An 18,751-nucleotide genomic window follows, 5' to 3' on the forward strand; every position below is an offset into this window, starting at 1 on the left:
TGAATTGTTCCAGAAGAAGCAACCAATAATTGTCTGATATATTCAAGTGAGTCTTTCAAGGGCTGAATAAGAACTTTTTGTGGAAACATGCCTAATTTTAAAATGAGCATTTTAAACAAATAAGTTTCATTTGCTTGAGACCACTTGTAGTCATCTTAAACATATTGTGATTAGTTTGTTTTTAGAGAAAAAAAAAATCTTTCTTCCTGATAGCAAAACTTGCTCTCCTATTTTTAGATGAAGTATATATGATTACATAACCATCTGTGGTATTCTGGCATTGGAAAAATATTATCAACCAGAATACCCTGAAGCACTGGGGTCCTCTCCTTGCAAAGTGCTTGGAATGCAACCGCCTCTAAATCAGATTGCATGACTCTGTAGGTAGGAAGGCCTGAAAACAAATAAAACTTGAAATTAGTCATACATACTTTCTTCAGAAGATTGAGAGAGCAACTGGGGTTGATAGCCCCCAAAATAAATATTTTTGCAGTCATCTACTTTTCTTTTCACAGCATAACTCAGGAAGATTTGAAAAAGAAATGTAGGGGGGAAAAAAACCCTCTCTTCCTCACTGTGGCTAGGCAAAGTTGTTAGAAGTCTGGCAAAAGCTGGAGCAATTCTCCCAGCACCATTATTCAAAACCTCTAACTTTTGTTTACCTTTCATTTCAGGTTATGTTAATGGGTGCTGGTAGAGGAATTTTCACCATTTGAAATAGAATTGCAAGCCAGACCAAAATGTCTGTGCTTAAGTAAGATGTTCGTATGGCTAACCTAGTAACCAAAATAAGTATGGTGAACTAAAGAGGTTGGTGTATATTTATGTAGATGCATTGTTATCATGATGTGAAAAGTGGCTAATGCTTATCTCTGATTTACCAAATGGAAACTTGCAGGTAGATACTATGCTCTTGAGGCTGGCAAATGAGATTGGACTTTTGGCATGTCTTTCTCACATACTTGCCAAGCTGGACAACTTCCTACATAGCTGTTGCCTTTTTGGAAAATACTTAAACTATTTCTTGGAAAGTGGTTGAAGGTCAGGCAGAGTTTGTTCTGGGTTTTACAGTATTTATTATTGCATAAGAAGGTTGTGTCCTACTTCTCATGGAGGTTTGGCTAAAGACTACCGATCTGATGGAGGCACACTTCCTGACACAAAAGAAACCTGACTGGAGACAGTGAAAGGCAACACCACATACAGGTCCCTGTACCTGCTACACATTTGTATTTACACTTGGGAAATATATACTCTAGAATGGTCTTTAAAATCCCTCAAATATATCCACACAGCAGGAATTTTGCGGCTCGAGATGGGGTCTCTGATGACATAGTTTTGAGGTCATCCTGCTCTGTAGCAGGGGTCCTCAAGAGTATAGCCAAAAGGTGACAGAAGATGATGGCAGAGGCCCTGAGCATACAGCCACAGTGGGATAACAGGGGGCCAAGGGTGGAAGCACAGATAACAAATGGTCCATTACTAGTCACTAAAGGAGTACAGCCTGGGGAGCTGGGGAATCTAGTTGTAGGGAATGACAAAGAACAAGGAATACATATACCATGTGTAAAAATCCCATATATGGTAAAACCACAGGAGAAAACAGGGAGGTGTCAAAGTTGGCCACAGCCCCTAGAAGAATGGGAACAAAGGAAGAAAAGAAAGAGGAGAATTGCTCCATTCCTGTCTTCCTCCGCTAGGACACCATGGCTACTTAGTCACAGCAGGTTCCCCTCAGCTTGGATAGATAAGGAGGGCTGCTTTTTGGCTTACTATTCAGCACATTTTGCCTGTGAAAATTGTCTTTACTATGTCACTGGATAAAGTAAATTTGGGCTCCACAGAGCACTGTGTGTGCATGTGTGTGTACACATGTGTACGTGTGTGTCTGTTTTCTGCTCCAACCTGCCTACAGAATGAAGTGATTGATACTGCAGCACTGAGTCAGAATAAACTCAGATGCAACAACTCACTTGAATGAATATGAGAATTTCAAACCTCCTCTCCACTCCCACCCCCAGTTTCTTCCATCTACTCTTAAAAATCTCAGGCCGTCAAAACATGAATACATGTATGCATTTATGTACATGAATAGTCCCAGCAAAGTTAAGGGAACAGAGTGCTGCTTACTCTCCCACTACCACATTTGATGGAAGACATATCTCCCTTTCTCTGCAAGTTTATTCTTCCCTTATTTGGCCTTTAGATTTGTTCCTTTCTTGCTGCTTCCTGCCCCACTTATTTGCACATTGCACAGAACAGTGCAGTGCCAGCCCAGTAAATTATAATTAGTTGAATTGCTAGAGATGTACTTGGTTCAGAGAGTAATGGTCCTGCTGTAGAGAAAAATAACCAATTAAAATAAGGAAGAAAAGTACTAAGGTATGTATTAGTATTTCTGGTTTATTTTCTCTTTTAGGGTTAGGGTTGTCTAATGGCCTATTTTTGTTCAGCATGGAATTAGAAGAGCTGTGGGTGGAGGAGAAGCAGTCCATACAATGATGTGTGGATACGGTGGTGTTCTTGGGTTTTGGCAAAATATCTCATAATTAATCAAAATTTAACTTAAGAAATGCTGTGATTTGGGTTGAAGACTGAGAGCTAATAATTAGAAAAGTACTGACTTGTACTTTTGAGCATTCTGGCAAAAATTAACTTTTTGATATGGTTCATTTTATGGGTCTTAAAAGGTACTGTGTGCTTGCACACTAGCTGCTGTCCTACATCATCATGATGCAACAGAATTACAGTGCGGCAGTTCTGACATCGTCCCAATAATCTCACATTACATTTACCCACAATAGAAGTCCAAAGTAGCCTTCACCTTTCTCTGAACTCAATCTGGAAAAGCAGTCAATAAACTGCCTAAAGTTCGTGGACAAAAGCCCAGGCTGCTACATTAACTCCAAATTATATCATTAGCAGACTATAAACCTATATCTCCAGTCTATTAGAAAAGTACATGTATGGTACTCAGCTGGAGGTTGTTTCCCCTGTCCTCTTAAAATTGTCATTGCTAACAGTAATGCAGAGAAGATATGAATGAGCACGAATATGAAGGCAAAGTGTAGCACAGGCACTCAGTGGAAAAAAAAAAAAATTACTTTGGTGCAGACCAAATTCTGGGAAAATAATTGTTTTGTGAAGTATGCAGTCCAGGCCCTGTGAATGACAAAATCTGATAAATTGTCACACATGCCATATGTTACGGCCTTGGTTCAGAAGATCCCCAGAGGCAAGTTTTGAGAAACATATCATTGCAGGACTGGACGAATTTCACTTTTTCCTATCCCTACTGAGTTCTCAACAGACACAAAGTGACCTGCAGAAGAGGGTAAAATTTCACAGTGGCTTTAGACTAAAAGCCAACACCTACACCCCCCCCCCCCCCCCAAAAAAAAAAACCTAAACGAACAAAAAACTTTGCTGGTAAACATAAATGTTGGGGCTTTTCATTTACATACATCTCAGAATTAATGGCTTCTTTAACCAGAATTTTCATTTTGTGTTTTTAAACAGCATTGACATTTTCATTAGAAATTATGCATTTGCTTGTAAATTCACAAATGTTAACTGAAAATGTTCTGCAAAGGGTCAACTGGCTGAAAATAGAGAGAGAAGACCCTTCAAGTGAAACACAGATAAGTTCCTGGCTGAACACTAAAGAGAAAAGGCCCTCTGAGGTGAGCTGAAGTCACCAGTTTTAAGATTTTTATTTCATTCAGAATGTCCCAGTTTTGCTCTCAGTATCTTTATGCCAGACCAATATTGAAAATATGCTCTGTCAAAACCTGAGGGGCTGCTGATGGTCTCTGTGTAATGTTGACCTTCAGGATCCAGGATTTTCTTTGCGTGAGATAAACATAAAACACAGCAAAGCTAGATCAGTGGTATTATCCCTTTCAGAAATTATGCTTAGTCCCCACTTTCACAGTGCTGACTCAGTGATGCTCATATTTATTAGATGCTTTTAGCAGTGTAAGTATTCCATATGAACAATATCTTTAAGGAATAATTTCATGTAATAACCCAGAGTAGAAGTTACTTCTCTTTCATCTCCTGTTTTTGCTTACCAGCTGCCACAGATGTAGCCCTGAAACCAGTATGATTTCATAAAGGATTTGCAGAAAAACAATGACTTCTTCTACTCCCACAAATGTTACTAGGAAGCAAGAACCAATCTGCAGCAAATAACATTCATTATAATTGAACTTTGCCTTTGACATCTAGCTGCACAATTGCGTATTTAATCTGAAATACCTAGAAACACCAGGCTAATTATATTCCTATGAAGAGCAGCATGCCAAAGTTAAAGAAAAGCCTGTTAGAAATTCAAGACAGTTCTGCTTCGTCCATACCTTGCTCATTTCCTGCCTCAAATTTCTCTATTGCAGACTCTTTTATTCTTTACACTATCCTCTGTAACCACAACAGCATTAAACAAAGCAGGAGTCACATAATCTCTTGACTGTAGAAATGTTTTGTCCTTTGCTGCAATTTGGGTACAATTGCTGGGAAAACGTGGAGTTCAGGGATTCTAAACAGCTGTTGGCTACTTCATGGTATGAAGTGATCAAAACTGCAGGTGAACGAAACCAGTCAGACATTCATTCAGGTCTTGTCAGTTCAGATTTAACTCAAAGAACTGTACTAAAAAACAATATAGTAATTACTATATATTGTAAAGGAAATACTGGATGGAAAGTTTCTGCTATAACCTTATTTTGTATTCCAGACTGTTGGGATAAAATACCTTAAAGCTATTGGAGCATTCATAAAGTTGAACCATATAAGAATTCGGAGAACTCCCTTCATAGTTGTAAATTGCTTTTTAGCAATTCATTCACATTGTAGTAGAAGCCAGTAAGTTTAGTTTGATGTTAATACATAGGTACTAAATCAGATCTCAGGCCTAATTAGTTGAGCACAGCGTCCCTTACAGTGACTAGATGCAGATGTGTTTGATAGTTGTGCAAAGAGCAGGCTGGTAGGAAGAAAATTTTTATGCCGCATTAGGTCTTCCCTTTTATCTCAAATAGCAAAAGTAACTGAACTTCATAAAGTGAAGTTAAAATTTAAAGAGACACTGTTTCATGGTGGTCCTCTTATCTGCATGAAAGTCAGCTCTGTAAACCTTCCTAAATTCTTGGCTTCACCTTTGAAGAAGAATGCTTACAAAGCTGTCTTTGATGAAGTTTAGTAATAGCTGGGTTGGCTCTAAAATGAGGAAAACCACACAAAGTGCTCTAAGCACTTTAAAATTTACAAAATGAGGAAAAGCTAAGTAATTGACATAAACTGCTTTCATGTAATACAGAAAACACAAATAATTCTTCATGTCAAATTTTCCTTGGGGAAAGCCTGCAAAAAAAGGACTTTTTTTCTTTTTTAGCTTTACTAGATGAAAGAACATTTTTTATTTTATTTCAGGACTGAATGTACAATTTCACATCTATCCATTGTTTGGTACTGACTGATCCCTTAAGCATACTAGAGGACCAGTCTTCAGGATTAAGCAAGAATGATTCCCAGAAACAGATTTACACTTCTATATTCAGTGAAATGCATAATGAATTATTGTCTTTTAATTGTATATTAATTACTATAATTGTCCTGATGATATGATGTTAAGTAGCTGATGTGCCAGAGTTAATGGGTAGAATGCAAATGTTACAAACATACTTCTGAAGGGTGATCTCAATGCTAATATGACAGACAATTATCCTGGTGGTTACATGTGCCTTGACAAAGCATGAGGCAGCTTGAATGCTACCAGCTGAGCCCAGAGAAACTGTCCTTAACCTGTTAAGTGTCATGTTGTATGAGTTAGGAGCAGACATGCAGATACAGATCTGCTCCTATGTCTCTTCTTTGAATGGGACGCAGCTATAGCCAGCATGTCAAGTGGTTTAGGTCCATATAGTAGCCTGTACTACCTGGTAGAATTTGGACAGTTGAGGGTTATTTGTAACAGTCAAGTAGATAAGAGCTCCAGCTCCAACCAAAGCAATAGTTTTTATACATAAACTGCATGTGTCTTGCTTTTCAATGTTTGTAACTTGGGCTCGTACAGGATTTTGGCAGCTGGTAAGGCCACCTAAGTTGTCTTTGGGACCTGTGTTTGGGGCTCCTCAGCAGCCTCACAGTAGAGAGTTCTACCCAGTGACTTGTCCGCTGCAGTCATAAGCACCTAACCCATACGTGTGTCCCTGTTGTGAGTTCTTGCATGGTCTCATGCTGCAGAAGTAATTGGAAAAAAACCGAAAATGTGGCTTTCACTAGGTACCTCAGTAAGCCCCTGGGAGTAGGGGTGGCTGGCAGGGTCAAGCAGAAGGGACCTGGAGCAGGTAACCCTTGGGGGCATCTGGGGCCATGCTCAGCCCAGCACTATGAGCTGCAGTTTGGTCCGTGCTCATCTTTCTTGCACGTGCAGGAAACCACAGGTGGTCCAGGCTGAAGGGTGAAGGCGGGGAACTGCCTGTGCTTCTTGGCAGGGCATCTGTCAGATGATTTGAGAGGGGGAAACTGGCTTATTATCTGAGTAGGTGTCTTAAAAGAAACTAAATTCCATATTTTTAATTAATCATTTTCTTAAGGCAGTGAGCTAAAGTGAAAAATTAAAATCGTCATTGAAACAACATAAAAACTGTAGGTTGTGGAAATAATAGAATCTGGATGTAGCAAGTCTGATCGCGTCAGTTGTGTTTCGCTCTCTGCCTTCCTCCTCACATTTGCTACAGTAGTGCATCTTACCATCAATTAAATTGTAGGGTCAGCAGGCCAGAAGCTAGAGGCTGCAACTGCTTCTTCTGATGCTGTTATTAGGTTACATGCAGCCATGAAACTAGTAGTTTTAGCACAGCCCCATCAGAGTGCGACAAGCAAACAGTCATGGTTCAGAGTTTTACATACTAGCCTGCTTATACCCATAGAAACCAGTGCACTTAAAAATACATTAAATGTTTTAAATAGGGTACAGAAAGAGAAAGAAAAGGATAAAAATATTTGAAGTATAAAGCATTGAAGCCTTTGGTTTATTAATATGGTATTGCATTCCTGTTACTGTTTTTCCATTTAGGTAGAGAGAGATTGCTATAAGGAAAAAAACCACCTATCAAATCTTGTTCTTTCAGATGTTATTAGAAACAACTCAGATTTCCCATTTGAAGTGAAAACTCAGTTAAGACGTGTTAGGCGGCTGTTCTTAGAGATCTTGCGTTTATGCCTGGGCAGCGACAGTAAAGTACACATACCTAAGAGGGGACGAGAGGAGCAGCTTCTCTACCCATTGCCAACACACTAGTGAGAGAAACCCGGCTCAGCCCATGAGCTCACTAGTCCCGCTCAGCCCAGCTGGGCTCTGTGCAGCAGCCCACGGCACCACGTGTAGCTGTGGCTGTGCTGACAAAGAGCGAGAGGCAAGGGGGAGCGGGGCTCAGAGGGGGCACTTTTGTGGGGGCAGGGTGCTGCTGCCAGGGTCCAGGCAAGCATCGCCAGCCACCATCTCCGAAGAAGCCTTGCAGATCTCCCCCTTGGCCTTACTCGTGTTGCGGCCAGCCTGTGCCTTCCCTGCCAAGCATCCTGGGCAGGCATTTGCCAGCTTGCATCAGGCATGGAGCCGCTGCACCAGGGCAGGCATCTGCTGCTGTCCTTCTGAGCCCAAGCTGTGGTGTTTCTTCTGCCCAGAGTGAGCATGGAGGATGTAGCTTGCTGACTGGGGCTACCTGGTTGCTAATAGCCTGAGCCCATCAGGGCTGGGCTGCACAATCAAAGTGTGCAAAAGTGCATGTGGAAGAAACGTATGCAGACCATGCTCCCCTTTCTTAGCCCAGGTGACCAACGTCCTTCTCTTCTGGACGCTGAGACCAGGAAGGTGCAGGGGTGTTGGGGTAAACATGAAGATCCCAGGAGACAGAGCAGCTGGAACCAGGATATATTAAAATCAAGAGTTTTAGATCATTAATTCTTCAGCCATTCTATGTTTGTCACTAAGTATTGTTTAAATTACTGCAAAGTGGAATGGAGGACTGCGCAATCTCATCCCTCCCTTTATTTACCAGTAGGGTCTAAAATTTTGCACCTATTTTTCACCTATGGTTCCTTTTTTTTTGTCTCCTATATATGAAATGAAAATGTTTGTTGGTGATTATTAGACTGGAAAGGTCTCCCAAGAGGTTCAGCCTTCTGCAGCAGTAGGAACTGTCTGCACGGCTGTGATACTACTGGGAGGAATTTGTGCAAATTTTTTGAGTGTATCTGAGATTTTCCAAGATGTCCTGCAGCAGTGGCCAAGCTGTTAGAAAACACTTCCTAATATTAAACGAAAGGCCCCCACCAGGATTTAGGCTCTTTGTTTCCTGCCCTGACTCTCATGGACCAGGAAACAAGATTTTTCCCCTGCCCCTTTGCAGCTGCCTTTTGAATACTTCGGGAGTATTGTCATGTTCTGCTCACATTAAATTAAACAGTCCTATTTCTTTCATTCTTTCCTCACTGAGCACATTTTCTATACCTCTGGTTATCCTCACTGCTCTCTTGCGGACTCCCTCCAGCTGCTCCCCATCTTGCAGGAAGTGACTTGCCCAAAACTGGATACAGTGGTTCATCTGAGGTTTTGCAAATGCTGACTGGAGTAGAACAAGTACTGTATGAGCCCTGTAGGTTATGCCTCTATTTATATATTCTAGTACTGCGTTTGCTTTTCTAGCAACAGCAGCAGATTAACTCCTGCTATCTTCAGATCCACTATGACCCCCAGATCCTCATCTAAAGAAGTACTACCCCAAAATTTGGCTATCTGCCTAAGCACTGGGTGACATTGTCTTCATGTAGGACCTTCTTCTTATTGACCACCACCTGTTTAAAAAGAAAAGAGATCAATTTTTTAAGATAATTTTAAGTGTTCATGATGTTCACCAGTGCCACTGCCTGTACCTTTAGCTCAGTGCCTAAAATTGTTTCCTACTTCAATATCCTAGTTGCTGAAAATGTTTTGCACAAAGACAAGGACTTAATCTATGCCTGTGTTTTTGTAGTAAACGGCTGAGCACTTTTCTGGTATGGTTCTCCAATTTTGCTCCCACCCAACAGTATTTCATTCTGACCTAGTTTGCCTAGATTACTTAGAAAAAGATCGTACATCAGCCAATGTAAAAAAACATAATGAAAGGCAAGATTTATGGCTTCTATTGTTTATTCGCGAGCTTTTTACCTTATTGTGGAGGAAATAAGATTGGTTGGACGTGATTTTGTTCTCAATGAATCCTTGCTGACTGTTAAAAAATGGTTTGTATAGTATCAGTAGATCCTTTTGGTTTAAATTTTCAAACTTTCAGTATTTTCTCTTAAAACTTTTGCTGGTCAGTTAATCTAATTGGCTAAGGTAAACTTCTCTTAGCTTGTACAGCTTAAAGTACAGGCCTCTGTACAATACCCTGCAGTGTAGAGCAGGATTTGGAAACTTCTGTTGCAAGGCATTGCTGACTCTAGACAAAGATCAGCCTATCCAAATGATTTTAAGGAATAGACTACCAGACATGGGATAAAACAACAGCCAAATCCTATACCTCAGGACCAGCAATAAGAACAGGCTCTTAGGCTGTTAGCAAGCAACTCACCCAGGGAGAATAACAAAGGCATAGAAAGACTTGGTTACATTAGTCAGTGTAATTACTCTGAGTTTTGACTAGCAGTAGTGACTATAGTTATTAAAGGCTATGATAGGATTTTTACAATGACATCTTGGAAAGCTGTGAGTAACTTAAACTCTTTAGGTGGTGAGGGAATATGTTACATTAAGAGTAGATTCAAAAAGCAAGAAAAACCGAAATGTATACAACAAATGTGTAGATGTTCCTGATAAATAAATCAGGGCTGAACATACAGGGAGGAGGAAGAACTCTTGATGAACCTAGAAAATGTTACTACTAGAATAAAGGAATATAATTCAGGGAAGGCTTGTGCGCTGAGGCAAGTACCGTTAGCTATAGCAGATATTTCATAATTGTAGAGATTGGAAGCATCCGTAATCAGTCTTTTGAATCATTGCAGTAAGAGTGTGTAGAAAAGAATATCGGCAACCGTTGCGTGCATCTTTCACACTTCCGTGAATTAGATCACCATGCCTTCAGTGTTTCACAGTCACTAACGTGTCCCTGCAGCACTGCTGTGAAGGATGAAGGTGGCATTTTATAGAGGAGTTGTAACAAAAATGGGCCGTGAAGCAGCAGGAGGCAGGGTGAGGTGGGGGGTTACACGTTTGGAGTGCCAAAAAGTATGCTCCAATATGGAGCTCCAACATTTGCATAAGAAATCAGTGAACTTGACCAGTTCCCCATATTTTTTTAGTGTCATGCTCTGGCTTTTGGGCTATTTTTAGCACACACTTTTAACTTGCTCTCAGAGAACTCTGCAGCTTCTCACATTACACAACCTTATAATCAGTATTGTCTCTGCTTCCATCTGTAAAAAGGAGGCACAGAAAAGCTAAAGCTACATTTTCAAAAGCAGCTTTTTCCACTGGTGTATCCGGAACTATGGCTGCGAAGGACTTAAGCAGACCCACCTCTCACAACGTCTGTACCTGCCAGCGGACAGGCCTCTGGCTGTCCCGGGGCTCGGTGTGGCAGCAGCAGCAGCCACCGCCGCTGCCACCGCCGCGCGTCCTCCTGGCTCTTCTGCAGCAAGCGGCACGGGCGTGCTGGTGCTGGGGAATAGGCTCTTCTGGTGGAGCCATTAACTTTCTCCCTCGGGGATTTTAACTCTGGTTTTACAACTGCTTGCTTTTACTAGAGTCAATAATTTTCATGAATGGTCAGAGAGTGCTGTGTGTGTCGGATATCAAGCTGGGACGCGTAGCTCATTCACAATTAGGTTTTCTCTTTACTTTTTCCTATGAGTGCTGGAGAATACAGCAATAAATCAAGAAAATAGCACCGTAGTGGACATACATGACTGTTCAGATTGGCACATGAGGCTCATACTCCCACAAATGCTATGGTCCAAGACAGTGACATATGTTGTTTTGTTTCATAGGAAAAAAGAAAAGAAAGATATTTTTAGCAACTAGTAGAAGATAAGGGAGTTCTGAGTGCACTGGATAATGTAATTTCTCTGACGTACTACTTCCTTTTTGTTTGCTTTATTTCCAGTAGCATCCACATATCATTCTGGAAATAGGAATGAAATCAGAAAATCAGTTTATAGCACAGGCTTGGCATGCAAATAGTGTACTTTGGGGTAGTACAAGTTGAGGCCCGCCAGATCGAAGGTGAATAGCACAGCCCCCATTAGCGACAAACACACACCTCCAAAATACTGCAAGAAGCCGATTGCTACCCAGAGCCATTTCAGAAGTCACTCCTCTCTCAGGTGCAAATAAAAGGCACCTGTTGTGGCCATGAGTTACTTTGACACACTAGCATACTGAGGGTACAGCATGCTAGCTTGTGCCCTCTAAGATCCCAAATTATCAAGAAGGATCTGTTCTGTAGCACAGGAATTGGTTGTGGTGCATAGGAAATTGGGAGGTGTCTACTGCTGTTCCCCTTTCTGCCCACTCCCAGGGGGACAGCAGTCATTCCTGTCCTGCTCCTTTGCCTCCTGCCTGCATTGTAAAAGCAAACTCCTGGCTCAGAAATAGGCAACATGAGGCCCTTAATCCGCTTTCCTCTTCCACACTGAACTTGCATAATCCACAAGAGAGCCAGGCCAAATCTGGTTATTTATAATCCAGCAAAACTCTGGCCCGCTGTCTGCATTGCCTCAGAGGGGGTTTCCTGAACTGCAGGAGCATGATGTTCACCATCCTGCTTCTGGTAGTTCGCTTTAAGAATAATAGTGCTAAAAATCACCTACATAAAATGTAGCAACATGGTCTATTTTAAATACATATTTTGCCTCAGATATACCTAGCACACTGTGTATAGATAGTTTTGTTCATTATAGTGTCAAAAGTGATTGAATGCTTTCATTATATGAGTTAGAATATTGAAATTACGTGTTGTGAAATGAACATCTCTGCCTATCCCCAACAGTTTGTTACTGTTGTGAGGCCTCTGGGGAAATGTTTTTCTTCGTTTTGCATGGTATTTCTAATCTAAAGCATTTCTTAGTGTTTTCTGGGGTTTAAGGCTTTAAGGTCAACCAGAAAACAGTATATTACTCTCCAAAGGGGGGGGGGGGGGGGGGGGGAGACATAGGTAAATATTCTACCAGTCAAATCCAGTTACTTAAAGGCACTATATGATCTCAAGAGAGAATTTATGCCTATGGGGATGGTGTGATCATGGGGTTTGTGGGAAGAGGTTTGATGCTTCATGTGTAATTCCAAGAGATACAAGAAAGCTCAGCTTTCTAAATTGAGTTCACATGTACCAGTCTGAAATTAAAAAGAAGGTTGCATGATTCTCAGATGTAGGAACAAACCTTACCTGCTATTGGACAAGATGTTACTGCACCATCTGCAAACAAGGTGTTGTCTGTTTTCATCAGGATACATAACTTCATTTGCTGTTTGCATTTCTGAGATTAGTGTTTACAAATACAATAGGCAGGAGCGTAAAATAAAAGGGTATTGACTTTGCAGTAGGGCCCAGGCAGGAATTACTACAGGAGAAGAGAATTGTGTCCCCCTTGTGCCTTCCTCGTGGCCCAGCAGAACAAAGAACCCTTTCTGATGCCAGTCTCAGGTTGTCTTCACCTCTCAAGCACATTAGAGCAGTGCAAAGGCCATTAAAGCAGTTGGGGAAAAAAAGAGTTTTCAGGAAACCTGCTATGACTCCTTTCCCTGGGCCGTAATCCCTAAGACAGATCGAAATTATTCCCTGTCCAAAAATTGCCCAATAGCTGATTAAGGTTGGTTTAGACTTACAGGTCCCAGAGTGCCCCAGCAGAAGATGAGCTATGCTTCATGTGTTCCTCCACACCAGAGCAGTACAGTCTCTGATGAGGGAACTTCACAGCACAATCACCTTGATAATAAAGGAAACCTGTTAACGATTAGAGTGGTGGCATCACTTAAAATGCATTAAGAGATTTAATGTCTGGTCAGTAGCAGCCAAGCACCCCAGAAAGGAGAGAAAACTTGAGGGTCACCTTTCAGCAGCCCAAGGGGTGTAGAAGAGCAGAGGTGGTGTGCATGGCCAGAGCCCAGCTGAGGGAAACTTGCCTGCACTGAGCACAGTTGCACCCTTCTGCTCAAAGCCTGTGTGTCTGTAAAACATGGTCAGTGACACTTCCCAGACTGTGAGAGCTGAACTACGCTGTTTCAATCACTCAGCTGAAATGTCTGCTTCACATGTGCATCAAAAAGATTTGGGTTAACCCTGTGAACCTGGTTTTGATCTTGTTTATCCAGCCTAGGAACACCAGTGGAACAGCTCAGGATTTACAGTTGTGTGAGATCAGACGGATGGCTTACCGTTTCAACATCCCCGGTGTTTTGGCATGTAATTTAGGTACGCAGTGTTCTTGGATTCTACTTCTACCTAATTTCTTGGAAATTAGGATAGATACCATTAATTGTAGAAAAGGATTTGATTAAGGTCCCTCTTTTGTATCACAGAGAGTCATTCCCTACCTTCCAGATCTTTGCCGATCTTGTTTTCAGGGACTGGGGTAACCCCACTCCTCTCATTTTCCTTCAGAAATCCTCTCCCCAGCCTCAGGACATTGTGTGCTGTATTATCATGGATTATCAAATACACCTATGGGATGTGAGTGGGTTATTTAACTCACACAGCTGCTAGACGTGGGCTCCTGTCACTAAAGCTTGCTTCTTTGAGACTCTTTGGGCAGAGGGAACTGGGAAAGTGGAGAGGTGTAGCATTGGGCTTTGGCAAGATGGGAGGAGGGGTGCGCAACTGTGCCCTCCCCTGCCAGTGCCCAGCTCCTTCCTTCTGACTTTAGATGTTCAGATCCTTCAGTAAAAGGACAAACAGCAAATGAAACTCAGGGAAGAGTGGCCTGTTTCTGCCTCTGATGTGTGATCTGGCAATGCTGTGAGCTTTAACAGTTACAGCAAATTGCAAGTCTGCTAACTCAGGGCTCCCCACTGGAAGAACTTGCTCAAATTGCTCAAATTCCTGTATTTCAGAGTGAAAAGCATGAAATACATCTTTTCTCACTTTGTTGATCAAAGTACACTTTTAAATAGTAGCAATTTTGCACTTTACATAACTGTTTCCTGCCATGGTTAACTTTCCAGAATCTGACAGAAAGGTTTCCTGCTGCTACAGTTAACTTACTGATAACTTACTGCTGTTTATTTACAAACACAATGTTCAGGAATCCTTTTTATACCCTCCCCCTTTCCTTTTTTTTGATTTTTTTTTTTTTGTGCCATACAGCCCTGTCCTCACGCAACCTTCCTGTGAACATCACTGCCAGCTTGGGTGGGCTACCAAGGAAACACGGAGAATTTGTTGGGCTTGGAAAAAAATACAAATGGACTGCTAATTTGTTAGAGGCTACAGGTGGTTTTGAATGGCTGACTGAAGTCTGTGCCAGAAATATTACAGCTCCTGAGCCTCCTGGGGGACTTCACCAGACGGGGCTCTACAGTTGCGCTAGTGACTCATGGGTAGAAACTCACCTCCGAGCAAACAGTAGTGAGGAAAAAGTGACCAAGCCAAAATGAGTCACAGGGAAATGAAACCTCCAGAGGCCAGGCTGCTTTGACAGTCTGCTAACACACTTAACTCTAGCAGCTGTCAGTGCAGTCAGTGATGCAACTGACTGCATAACTGGTGGGAAAGTAAATCTAGATAGAGCTGTAAACCTGTGGCAGTTTAGTCCTAAACTTAGCAGCCTCTAGGACTTGCTGTCCAGTAGCGTCGTTGTAGAAAGTTGGATGGTCAATGGTAAGTCTTGAGTGAATGGGTACAGAGAATTTTATTGGGAGCTTAAAACACACTGAAATTTCCAGCTAAGAAATGCAGCTTTTGGGAAGATGAGTTGTTGAGAGGAGATATCACAGCACAAAGAGCTTTCTGGGTTCTTATATTTGTTAATGGGAATCTGTTGAGATGAACTGAAGACTCGAGACTACAAAAGCCACCTGCGAATATGGGAAAAAACGCACGAGAAACCTGCTCAGCACTTTTATCCTGAGGATGTGTCTTGGAAGAAAGAAATCCCTAGTGTTGTGACTTCTTGAAACTTTCAGGATCTGTTCTAAGTTACATAAAGTAAGTTTACCAATAATACAATTATCTGTCTGGACAGATTCATGGGTTTAACTTTGGACACGTGCAATATGAATTTGAAACAGTGCTGTGCAAACAGGATACTCTTTCTTTGTGTGAAACATCAGCTGTTGGTTCACATCTCTTCCTCTGGAATCAGCAGCTGGAAAATATTAGATGAGTCACAAGGAGTTGAGAGCTTTGAAAAGCAGCATTCTCCAAGTGACATACAGGGTGAAGTCTTTAAACCCCCAACTAAAACACCAAATTTGAGCCTTCAGAGAGGGAATAGAGTTAACTGCTCTGAAATGTTACAAATTGACAAGCGGGATCAAACTAACACACTCAGGCAGTATCAGGCGAGGTAGAAATGAATACACAAAGAGCATGAGCATCCTTTTGACTTTTTTTTAAGCAGCTTTGATTTTGCAGTGACACTGCTTCCTGAGATAATTTACAACAGCCTACACAGCACTTTGAGCTCTGGCCGTACCCTGACAGACAGATGGTAGCTCAGAGCTCTGGATGCACTTACAAAACATTTTAGATGAATAGGTTTAGGCAGCCAGGATTGTCAGTATGCTAGTAGGTTACCTGAGGATTTTAGGTTATGTTTACATAGCAATTAAACTATAAATGCAGGATGTATATTCTTCTTTATTCTGCAACATAGGTAGGCAGTATTTGAGAATCCAAATATTGGACTCTTTCTTCAGGAGGATGCAAACTACAGCATGTCTGCTGTGTTTTACCATGTTCCCCACTTAGCCTGGGACAAGAGTCATGGGGTCTAACTGTGGTGGCCACTGTGTGAATGTTGACAGGCATGTCCCTGGGCAGAGGCAATGCCAGGGTCTTGAGGCCGAAGCTGGGCCAAGCAGGCACAGCTGAGGTATCAAGGCATGCCCCTGCTCCCCACACAGCTGGCCAAGAGTATCATCTCCTGAAACATTTTTCCCCAGTGGGGCTGCCAGCCTGCCTCCAATCCTTCAGCTCCCCACTCACAAAATGTGGGGAGAAAACCCATGAACGATTGTCCTCTAAAGTCAAGTTTGCTTCCTGTGTGTTTTCAACAAGATGTTTCAGAGCTCTGTGTCTGAAAAGGAAAATATCTATTGCAAATTGGAGTGTAACACTCATGTTTTGTCTCTGCAAACCTTGCACCTCTTGAGGTCTAGCTCAGAGAGGCACAACTTCTTCTGAATTTCCTATTTCCCCTTAATTGCTTGCTATGTTCTCTCCATGTTTCTTTTTTTTTTTCTCCTGGTCTTTCCTTTCTCTCAGGGAGAGTGTAAATTACCCATGTTTTCATGGCTGGAGCAGCAAAGCCCATGTAAGTTCCTGTATTTCTGTCTTTTACTTCACTGGAACTCAAATGAATCTTAGAAAACAGGGATGTGAGGGACCACAGGAAGGGGTCTCATGCCTTAGCACGTAGATCATAGCCCCCTTGAACACAGTCTGCAGCATGAGTAAAAGGTAAGTGGGGAATGCAAGTCTTGTGTGGATGGTTTTGGAAATGTATGGGCCCACACTGTGTTTGCCAGGGAAGTTTTTAGGAAGCCATAAAAAGGCAGAAGTTCCTGATTCTAGTCTATCATTATTTCATGATGGGATCATCTGGCTTTGAGTTACAGGTAATACAAATAATAACAGGTATTTGCCAATGTGTTCTGAAAGATCTCAGAAGATAAACATTGAGAGCCTTTCCCTTGGCACCCTACTCAAGCACATTCCTATCCTTCCACCTTTGAAAGACTTTTCCAAATTTCTAGGTATTACCTTAACCTCTTTTATGACACTGAAGACTACTCTATCTCACTCTACCCCCACAAAGAGCAGTTCATTAGCTTCACTTCAGACTAAACCAACCCATTTCTTTCAGTTACTCCCCATCAGCCACAGTCTCTGCCGACATTTGCACCGTGCTTGCTGCATTCCCCTGGACTCTTGCCACTGTGCACCCATCTCCTCTGAGCTGGGGTGCCCAGGTAGGATGTCTTATTCCAGCTGTAGCCTTGCTAATGCTGAGCAGTGCTACATTATTACCTCACCTGGCTTGGTGGTTTTACTCCAGGTTATTCCAGTATCATGTTTGCTTTTTTTCTGACAGGAACATGATGCTGTAGAGACAGTTGTGGGCTTGTTTTCGTTCTATTTAAATTTGTTTTTTGAGTTTGAACTTCTTATCTGGAATATTGTGGGTTTTTTCTTTTGTAATGTCGTAATACAGCTGTAATAGTGGAAATTTAACTGGAGTCTGGCATTAAAGTAATATTGATTTAAAACTGTTACTGTTCTTTTACATAGGCTTTATATGCATGCAGACAGAATTCAGCTAACTCCCACTGAATAAACTTATGAATATGAATCAGTTTTTTTAACCCACCTCCTCAGGATGTTGTTGGCAGCATAAACTCCAAGGTGTAAGGGTTAATGTTTTCTTCATTTGGTAATTAACAATGCAGGCTTTTTTAGTACTGGAATTTAACTGATAACACATGCTGTTCTGCCCTACTTTTCATTTAAAATGTGATGCTCATCGGTAACAATAGCTGGTTTCTAATTAGTGATTTTATCTGCATAGCTTAAAATGCTTAGTGAAAAACAGGTATCCATTATTATTCCTATTTTGTAGAATTCATCTTTGTTTTTTTCTTGTTTGTTTTGCTGAGGGATGAAGATTGATTTGCCAGATACTCCATGATATGTTATTTACAAGGTTTGCAGTTAGAACCAATGTTTCCTAAATCAACCTACTTGACCATGATGCTTTAAAAATACTCTCACTAGCCTTTCTATTGCACAAATAATTATTTAACGAGGGGGTTAAAAAGATGGCTTATCATGCTGTGCTGCATCAACTGACTGTGAGACACATTCACTGCTTTTTTTTCCAATTGTTTTAATCAACTTTTCAGCTACAGGAAGCCTCCTCTCCAACCTGAGAAACACCAACCTGCTCCATTTCCCACCCTTGCCCTACCACCACCTCTCTAGATCAGCTTTTATGCTGCTGATTCTCAGATGCAGCTCAAGGACAAAATTAAATATTGTCATCCCAACGACGAGAGCAGTAGAACTTCTTTCACCTTTGCTCTTAATATAGCAAAGTTCAGTTGTGCTGTGGCTGCATCCAGCATACAGCTGGGAGAGATTCCCAGCCTCATCCCCCAGCTTCCCAGCCCCAGGCCCTGAGGTAGGGGTGCTGAGGACACCACTCACCCCAACCCCTTGTATGCACGAGGGGGTATCATATGTACACCAGACAGGAGCAAACCTGTGGTGCATGCAGCTAATGTCTCAGACAGTCAAACCGTATAGTTTCTTCAACAGATGTCTAATAAGGATTCATGGAGCATTACAGGAAAGATGTGTACGAAATCCTAGGGGCATTCCTTAAAATGGCCATACCGTTGTTTTTTAGGTACGGTCACTCTGTAACTTTTTTGTCTTTTTTTTAATCTTATGAAGCTGAGGCTACATATGTGCCACAGCCACTATTGCTGATGCAAAGGCGTATGTCACCTTTGCCTGTTTAGGAAGCCTCTATTAATCATAATGTA

This window comes from Haliaeetus albicilla, chromosome Z (assembly GCF_947461875.1).
Source record: "Haliaeetus albicilla chromosome Z, bHalAlb1.1, whole genome shotgun sequence".
Classification (NCBI taxonomy): Eukaryota; Metazoa; Chordata; class Aves; order Accipitriformes; family Accipitridae; genus Haliaeetus; species Haliaeetus albicilla.